Source organism: Vespa crabro, chromosome 14 (assembly GCF_910589235.1).
Source record: "Vespa crabro chromosome 14, iyVesCrab1.2, whole genome shotgun sequence".
NCBI classification, from domain to species: domain Eukaryota; kingdom Metazoa; phylum Arthropoda; class Insecta; order Hymenoptera; family Vespidae; genus Vespa; species Vespa crabro.
The window spans coordinates 3,186,360-3,196,642 of NC_060968.1; the positions used below are offsets into that span (position 1 = coordinate 3,186,360).

At 28.4% G+C, this 10,283-nt stretch overlaps 1 long non-coding RNA gene across 1 annotated transcript in view; it reads left to right on the forward strand.

Annotated features, from left to right (window-relative positions):
- The first annotated feature begins 3,673 nt into the window (after positions 1-3,673).
- Positions 3,674-10,283, forward strand: part of LOC124429174 — a 34,272-nt gene continuing 27,662 nt past the window's right edge. Inside the window, exon 1 of the long non-coding RNA XR_006943386.1 lies at positions 3,674-4,086. This is a non-coding gene — a long non-coding RNA (uncharacterized LOC124429174). The remainder of the gene's footprint in view (positions 4,087-10,283) is intronic.

Here is a 10,283-nt window from a genome sequence, read left to right on the forward strand (position 1 = left end):
TTTTCTTATGATTGATCTGAGCAAAAAGTTTATGGGTGATGTGGGTGATAAGGAAAAAAGAGAAGATTATTATTATTTCATTGTTACGTTGTCGTATAATAAGTCATGCATTCTCGAATTTCGTAGGCGTATATACGTATGTATTGTAAAGTTACATTAGGTTTCTCAACGTCATTCTACATGTTGTATTACAACGAGAACCAGTAGGTGTGGAATTTGCACGGGTAGTCACACCACTCGGAGAATTGCCGATGCGGCGAGGAGTGTGTGCACAAGTAATTGAAAATATTCCGATCGGCACCATGTCGACCCAATTCCAGATTGAAACTTTGGACCATCGTTAGGTTAATAATGAGAGAGAAAAAAGCTACAGAGAGAGAGAGAGAGAGAGAGAGAGAGAGAAAGAAATAAAGAGAGATTTTTCTGTTGATTCCGTTAATATTAGATTTCTTGATTAGAACGAATTAAATTTAAGATGCAAAGCCGTGATCTATCTACATATATATATATATATAAAATATCACACATAAAATATAATAAATGGAAAAAAAAAGAAAAGAAAAAAAGAAAGAACAATCCGAGAGATCTCGTCAGATGAAATTTATTGCAAAAAAAAGATTTCATATCGTTTTTACAGATTCTCAAAGAATTTTAATTTTACTGCCAAATACGATCTGGTTAACCTCATATAGAAAAATCGATAATAACACTGCACTCTACTTACAGCAAGGTGTATTAAACCGGTTTGATTCTTTGGCTACTATCGGAAAACGCTCGAATGGCCTTGGCTGTAGTGATATCAAAGATTGATATATATACATACGCGCGCTCACACACACATACATATATATATATATATATATATATATATATATATATCCTCTACTAGTTTCTAAAAGAAAAAGAGGAAGAGAGGCATAGAAACAGAAACGGTTTTAAGCTTTTCATTCCTTCTACCCAATCGTAGGAGTCAGCCCTATTTCACGGTTTATCGGTGCACGATAAAAGAGGATATCGCCAATCGACGACGTATCTACGAAATAGAGTCATCAGTGTCTCTAAAGCACATTCGATCGCACGAAGAAGAATCGTTTCGTTAGGTCGTTACTACGATCCTTCCTTCTTATTCTTATCGACTATTATCTTTTACGGATAATATATATATATATATATATATCATTTAATGTAATATAATTAAGATATTTCTTTTCATATTGCACGTGACACTCGCAGAGATAATATATTTGCGAGAATAGGCGTTAATTTCGATATACGTTTATTCCAAAGCCGATTACAAACCTTCATTTCGTTCCTATCTATATTGTTCCATATGGTAGAAATCATTGATAATGGATGTTGGTATATTTTCATTTGCTAAATTATAATTTTTAATCGACAAAATCTCTTTTTTTTATTTTTTTTCTTTTTTTTTGTCCATATCGTATCATTTAATTTCATAATACATTATGATTTATAATAGAATCGTTTCATACGAACGATTAATTATCTTGAAATATATTTCTCTGAATATAATCTTAATATTAAATTTATTCCGATAATAATTTGTATTGGGTTTATTATAATATTCACGCAACTATATCGGATACGTTTAGATAACGACAAACTAAACGGAACTGAATTTCTGTTGATGGGCAGTAACGTGATGCACTGACAGCGTTGAATCTATTGTTTCTATTAGATAATGGATCATTAAACACAATATACGTTTCACTACTTGGTACAACCAACGAAAGCTTCTAGGTAATAACGTTTCTGATTGTGATAGTACTGATTTTGTAAGAATTATTCTTAACACGGCCAATGAACTTTTCAATTTATTTTTCTTAATTGAATTTTTTTTCTTTTTTTTTTATTTATCTTTTTTTTTTTTTTTTTTTTTTTTTTTTTTTTTTTTTTTTTTTTTATTGAAATATTCAAATACAAAGAATCAATTATTATTGATAATCATTGTTGTTGTTGTTGTTGTTGTTGTTTTTTTATATTATTTATTTCATTTTCAAAAATCAAAAAAAAAGAAAAATAATAATCCGAGATTGGAAATTTTCTTGAACCGCAAACAAAAAAGAAGAAAATTGTTGAAAAAAATCACGATGAAAATGATCGTTGTTGTTTTTCTAGTTTTTTTTTTCTTCTTTCTTTCCCTCTTTTTTTTTTTTTTTAATAATCTCGATAGCAATCATGGAAAGAGAAAGAGATAGAGAGAGACAGAGACAGAGAGAGGAAACAGAGGACCGTTAACCAACGCACCAATGTTTCGTGCAGCGAAGGGTAAATGAAAAAAAAAAAAAAAAAAAAAAAAGAAAACAAAAAAAAGAAAGAAAAAATAAAAAGGAAAAGAAATCGTACAGCACGTTCAATCGACAATTCGAGATTGAATTCTATCGCAAAATGTGAGAGACTGGTCGGAGAAATGGTAGCTCGTCTATACGGATTAAACGAATCTCGATGAAAATATCAGGAAGGTTTGTTGCACAAAACTTTCAACGAAAAATCCCTGTGCGAAAAAATAATTTTGCGGATAAACGATGAAAAGATTCTTTGTCAGTATTTATTAATAAGAAAGATGACGTTTGATGATAAGAAAACAATGCAGTATGCGTTAATGATTTATTATGAAATAATGAAAAAAAAAAAAAAGAAGAAAGATAAAAAGATAGAAAATCGTTATAATTCAATCATACAACTATTATTTATTTATAATATTTCAAGATCTAAGTTCTTTATATTTGTATTCTCTTGAAAAAAAAAAAAGAAAAAAAAAGAGAGAAAAATGAAAAAAAAAAAATCATATCTTATCTTACATATCTTATAAATAAGAAATCCAACGGTGTGAAATAAAAAAGTATGTCTATCCAAAAACTGACGCGAGGTATAAGAAGGATGAGAATATATAAATAAACGTCTACCCGTGAGACCTCAGTTATGTCACCCTTCGAATTAGGCAGTTAACACATAAAAAATATCTTCAAGATTTTATATCAAGTTTTTACTCAGAGAATTTATTTTACGTTATTAATTACATTCAAAATTTCACATTAAACATTCACATAGTTACGGATTTAAAAAGTATCGAATATATTTATCGAATGATAATTATTATTTGATTACGTTCGAATAATATTATTATTTTCTATATGATATTAAATCTTAAATGATAAAAGTATATTAATATCATATCGACGATTTAATTAGATCGTTTTATTAAATGTCGTCTTGTTAAATGTAATGATATGTATAAAAAAAAATTTTTTTCTTATTATTAAAAATTAACGAAATACTTTTGAATTTAATCACATATCACATTTTAACTATCACTAAATATTCATAGACAAAATGGATTTATTTCTTATGGGACGTGATTAATTCATTGAAAAGTCATAGATTTAATGCGATAGATTTAATTCGTTTGATCGCTTAATTAAAACGCGTTATATCATTATCAAAGGAAAAGTTAAAAAAGATTAAAAAAAAAAAAAAAAAAAAAAAAAAAAAAAAAAAAAAAAAAAAGAAATTATATAATCATTTGTACGAAGGAAGGCTTGCGATGGAAAAAAAGTGTTTTCTTTTTTTTTTTTTTTTCTTTTTTCGTTTTTCTTTAAGTCCGTAAATAAATGAACGAAGATTCAAAGGTCAGCTAGTGGAAGAAACTAAACATAGATTAAATTTCGTATCGGTTGCGCACGTGTGCGCGGAAAGGAACGCAAAGAGAAGCGTGGAAATCAGCTGGCACGATAGTTCTTCGCCGAGGCGTCTCGAGTACGCGCTCTAACGTTCGAGCTTCGTGACGCGAGTGCTACGAGTACTGTTCTTTGGGCAGTAGCGTCGAGACGCGCGTACAGTTACGATCGTCTAACTCCGAGTTTTCTTCATCCCTTTTATTCTAAACGTCATTTAAAGAGAAAGAGAAAAAAAGAGAGAGAGAGAGAGAGAGAAAGAGGGAGGAAGGGTGGGAGAGAGAGAGAGAGAGAGAGAAAGAGAAAGAGAAAGAAAAAGACAAAATTAAAATATTTTCAGAACAGTGATGAGACAATTTGAGAAGTGAAAAAGAAAGAAAATTATTTTCGGGTGAGTTTATTTTTTATTTATATCATTTCATTTTTAATAGTTCTTTAGAAATAAATTAATTTCTAAGCGCGAACGCGTTTCTTTCCGCTTCCCCCCCTTTTTTTTTTAATCTTTCTTTTTTGTTTTTGATTTTCCTTGTTTTTTTTTTTTTTTTTTTTTTTTTTTTTTTTTTTATTGTATAGTTCTTCCCGTTTACTTTCGAAACAATCGATACGTAAACGAGCGAATAGAGTGATGGGAAAATTTTTGAAGTGAAATACATCGGTAAATTTGTCTTGTTAGTTCATTAATAATCTGTTTCATTTGATCGTTCGATAAAAGTAATTAAATATTAGTGAATTATTAAGAATGAATGAATGCAGATTACGGTGAAAAAGGAATGATCGAGAAATGTAAAATCTGCGATGATGGTTTTTTATTCTTTCGATTATTTTATTATTAAATTGTGAATAAAATAGAAATAGAAGGAAAAAAGAGAGAGAGAAAGAGAGAGAGAGAGAGAGAGAGAGAGAGAGAGAGAGAGAAGAGGGAAGGAGGGAGGGAGGGAGTGAGGGAGAATAGGAACTATCGTTATTTCACGGCGGAAGCTCATACTTCGCGTGCGATTTGCGATATGCACAAACGAGATTAGACCTTCGTGAAACGTCAGATAAATTTATACTGAATATCCTGTAAGTTGTAAATTCAGGTGTCTGGAAACAACGAAAAGATACGTGAAAGTTTTCACGAAAGGATTGAAAAGTCGGTCAGTTAATTTGGAGTCACCAGCAATTGTATAATCTTCTTCTTCTTCTTCTTCTTCTTTGTTTTGTTTCTCTCTCTGTCTTTCTTTGATAACCATTCCTCGTCGTCTTTGCGTTTACAATTAAAGATCGATAGATCGACGGATGAATTATTTTTCTTTTTATTTATTTTTTTTTTTTTTTATTTATTCATTTATTTATTTTTTTCCTTTTTATTTGAAAAATAAAATTTTGCCATGCCAGAGGCGTCGAACAGTCAAGATAAATGATATATTGCAATTTGGTTGCATTTGGGAGCAAAGGATTTTTATAATTGATCGAACGATGCATCTTTCTCTTTGTGTTTTAAAGATTTATATTAAAAAAAAAAAAAAATAAATAAATAAATAAATAAATAAATGAATAAATAAATAAATAAACAAATAAATAAATAAATAAAATAAATAAATAAGTAAACAAAGTACAATGGAAAGTTAATACAATAAATAATAAGAATTGAAAGAAAAAAAAAAGAATATTCGAAATTTCTAATTTTATCATAAATGAAACGTAGCTGTGCGTATTATTCTCGAAATAGATTGAATTCATTTGAAACAATGAAAATCTTCTTTTTAAAAGTCGACTTAGATGACTTAAAGTATTTTTCCATACGAACGATGGAAAATACCAGTTAGATTCCGCATCTGTGATTATATTATGCTCATGACAATGAGTCCGCTCACGTGAGACAGTTGACACGAGTACGGATAAAACGTGAAATTTCATCGTAATTTCCTCATAAATCGGATTTTCGAATAATTCGAAAAGGCTAATCTCACGAATTTTCTACAACTGAATGACAGTTTGAAAATAAAAAATAAAAAACAAAAAAGAAAAAAAGAAAGAAGAAGACAAAAACATTTTTTATCATTTCAATTGTACTTTGCAATCAGTGCTTCATTCGTTTATTCACTTTTTCGTTTCTTCTTTTTATTTTTAATTTTAAATCAAATATCAAAGTTGTCTCCATTGATATATATATATATATATATATATATATATATATATATATATTCGTTTTTGAATTATAAGAGCCCTTAAGGATTGGAAATAATATTCGAATGTTTTTCCAAATGAATATTGACAATTCGCGACGATCAATGAATTTTCGAAGAAGGATAATGGTCATTCACGTAATTAACTACAAAGGTTAACAAACAATACCTCATTTATATTTTAACGAAGACAATTTTTTAATGATACCATAGGAATAAATTTCGATTGAATCACGAACCTCATTTCTCGTATTCAGACATTTTTGTGAACATTACCAACACATAATATCATCCTCCCAGAGAGTATTTTATCATAGATATATCATTTTCGCACGTTTCGTAGGTGCTCGTAAACTTTATATAGATCCATCAAATCGTAACATATTCCAAAGTATGGCAATTAATTTCTATCATTATTTTTACGTTGCACTTTTGTTATACAAATTTCTCAAACGTTGATCTTTTTTCTTTCTGCTTATAAATTTTAACGACGATGAGAAAAAATGTAATTTTTTAATTTATAAATGTTGGAAAAGATTGATCATCGTTATGAAAATAATGTGAGTGGGAAAAAAAAAAGTGTTAGAAAAGAATGTTGTATACTTTTTATAATAATTTACGATAGGATTCTTTTCCCCATCGTCTTAAATTTAACGAACCAAAAATGATTTCTTTTCACCGTTCTTTGTTTATTCGAATATCGAGCACAAAAATATGTATATATATATCTCTCTCTCTTTCTCTCTTTCTCTCTCTCTCTCTCTCTCTCTCTCTCTCTCTTTCTATATATATATATATATGTACGTACATCATAGAAATAGAGCCTAAATGCTGTTAGCATTCTAACACGTTCAATTCCCTTCCGTATATTTTTCTTAGCAATGAATAGAAGGAATTAAAAGAAAATTTTTTATTACCCTTCTTTTATTTTTATGTTTCTTTGAGTAAAAAAAAAAAAAAAAAAAAAAAAAAAAAAAAAAAGAGAAAAGATAATATGACCTGTATTCTATAGTTGTGACTTTAAAGTTGTAACTTTTATAAAGAAAATGTATTCGACTTGTTGTAGTGTCCAGTGAATTGCAATTAAAAAAAAAAAAAAACCAAACAAATTTAAATATCGCTTGCAAATAAAATTTATTATTTTTTGAAGTATATAACCTACAAGTTAGGTGATCATTTTATTCGGTTTCTCTTCTTTTCTTTTTTCTTTTATTTGCACGACAAACATTGGTGTGTTTTCTTTTCAAAGAAACTTTTAAAAAGCTATCTAATGAGTCTCGTGATATATATATATATTTATAAAAATTGAAAATTTTTGCAAAAAAAAAAAAAAAAACGAACGAATATAATAATCATGAAATATTATACGCAAATCAAAAGGGAGAGAGACATGTGGGAAACATTTTTTTCCTTTCTTTTTGTGTTTGTTTGTTTTTCTTTTTTTTTTTTTTTTCGTTGGAAGAACATAAATGTCGAGAATAAAATACATGAACAATTCCGAAACCTTTATTTCGAAAAAAAAAAACCGGGGGAAAGGAAAAAGGGAGAAAAAAAAAGAAAAATTGTTTTAGAGTGAAGTATGGGCAGTCATTCGAGACCCGTAGTAATTTTGATGTCAGAGTTAGTAAAGCGAACGAATGATCATGGATAGGAATTCTGACACGATGAGTAATCGAGGAAGTTCAAATTTTATACGATTTTTTACGATGTTTTACGATGATGATTGGTAAATTCAACATGGTTGTAACACGCTAAATTAAATAAGGAAACATTATGCGAAATGGATTTTTACAATGTGAGAATAAAATAAATGTAGACAAGAAATTGAAACTTTTATAAAAATTCTATCTTTTTTTTCTCTCTCTCTCTCTCTCTCTCTTTCTCTCTATTAAAATTTACAATCTACAAAGTTTATTTCACACGTAGAAAATTTCTTTTCTTTTTTTTTCTTTTTTTTTTTTTAAAGCGTATATAACAACCTCCCTCATAACTTTTCTTTTTATTAAACATCCACTCGGGTTATTTTACAACGAAACTAATTTACTCCATTCATTAAATTTAAATCAATTAAAATTTACTATCTGAAGTCTACATAGAGGAGAATTCTTTTTTTTTTTTTTTCTATAAAACTTTCTCATCAATTAATAAACAATCTATTCAAATTAATCTTAATAATTATCGCATTCGTTGAATTTGAATCGATTAAAATTTATGATCTAATGTCTATTTTACATTTCATTAAAATTTTTTTTTTTTTTTTGATTAAAACTTCATTATCGATTGTCAAACAATTTATTTAGATTATTTTATTTGAATTATCGCATTTATTAAATTCTATTCGATGTTTATTGAAAAACTTATAAATCTTTCTTTTAGATTTTATCCGCTCGATTAATCTGACGATTAATTTCAGATATTTTCATTAATCCTCTCGTAAACAGTTGTTACAGGCGTAAAAAGAAAATTGTCTAAGACGTCGTTACGAATTAAATGGCAATCGAGATTCCCCAAGAGAATGACAGATAGATAGAGAGAGAGAGAGAGAGAGAGAGAGAGAGAGAGAGAGAGAGAGAGAAAAGATCGTAGTTCAAGAACGATGTGTTGAAAATCGAGCTTGATGGATGATTCGGTTAAACGACGAAGGTGAACTAACAATATTAGTTCTTTGGTGTTAAGCAATAGGAAAGAAGATCGATCTAGATTTGATAATTGAAACGTACGAGCATCGATCTGTTTCATTCTCATGTTTCTTTTTTTTTTCTTTTTTCTTTTTACACAGTTCGTTTATATCAGACATCAAGATTAGATTATTTTCTTACTTTTTCCCTTGTCCCTTTATCAAAATGCTTAGTAATCTAAGATAATTATATATCTTTTTTAATAATCAACATCATAAATATTCACAAGATTAATTATAATAAGTTTCAAAGAAATATAATAAATTTCAATGTTAGAAATGTCAGAATTATTTCATGGTTTCATTAGTGGTTGATAAATTATATAATAACAAAAAAAATAGGAAGAGATAGTGTGAATGGAAGAAAAAGAGAGAGAGAGAGAGAGAGAGAGAGAGAGAAAGAATGTAGAAAATTGATAAGAACGAGGGAATGAAATCACATGGAACGTGAGTACCATCTTCAAAAGGATAACTTGATCGAGACCAATTTCATATGGTAATAAAAAGTGCACTACAGAATATCAAAAGACACCTATTTCTCTCTCTCTCTCTCTCTCTCTCTCTCTCTCTTTTTCCTCTTTCTCTCTATATAAATATGTATATACAAATTTCAGCTCTATATCTTCTTACTTTGAAAAACCTAAAGAATCTCTTTCTTTCTTTCTCTTTCTCTTTTTTTTTTTTTTTTTATAAATCAAACGATGACTAAAAGAGAAAGAGAGATATTTGCTTTAACATAAAATTTATAATTACGAAAGATAGAAGAAATTCGTAATCTTGTTGTTTAGAGTATCGATCTCTCTCTCTCTCTCTCTCTCTCTCTCTCTCTCTCTTTTTTCTCTCTCTCCTGTGTAGAGAATTGTATGAGATTATTCAAGAATACCACGGACCAATCATGTAGCTTGCATATGGATATGGAAATTGCGGACGAAATTGCTCGGCCCATATTAAAGGGTAGACTACTCGATTGACCGACGTATAGCGAAATGTCAATTACAAATATCATACTTTCGATTTTGATGAATATCTGAATATCAAGATCGAATAAAAGAAAAGATTTCGTATTTATAATTAATGTCCCCCCTTGAATTTTAATCTGTATTAAATAATACACATGTCTATTGAAAAAAAAAAAAAAAAATAATGAATTCAATATCATGATCGTGTTCATGTAATTTTATTAAATATTTATAAAAATTCATGACAAACAAAAGAATTTATTTTATTCTTTTCGATGATACCAAATGGATAGAAAAACAATTGATTCTTCGAAAATATCAATAATTCAAATTTACTCGAGGCTGATAAGAAACGAAATAGAGAAAAAAAAAAAGAGAGAAAACAAAGAAAAACAAGAAAGAAGAAAAAAGGAAAAAACAGACAAAAGAAAAGCCGATACGGAAAGTAGTTCGATACGGAAATCTAACGAGAGTTAGGCGTTAGGATAGTAATTAATCTTATTATCTTAGCAAATCCGGGCTAATACATGTTGTCGTGAACTTCGCCCTCCGCCGAGAGGTATCTATTTACTAAAGAGATAGCTAGAGATATTTATGAGAACAACTCGATGAATATCTTCCATTGAACGTGGGAATATTCAATATTTATTTCAACTGTTTGTTAAATAATATCCGCGTCAAAATATAATATATTTCTATTTATACGATAGACATATACATACATACATATACATATATATATATATATATATATATATATATATATATATAATTCTTTTTCTCC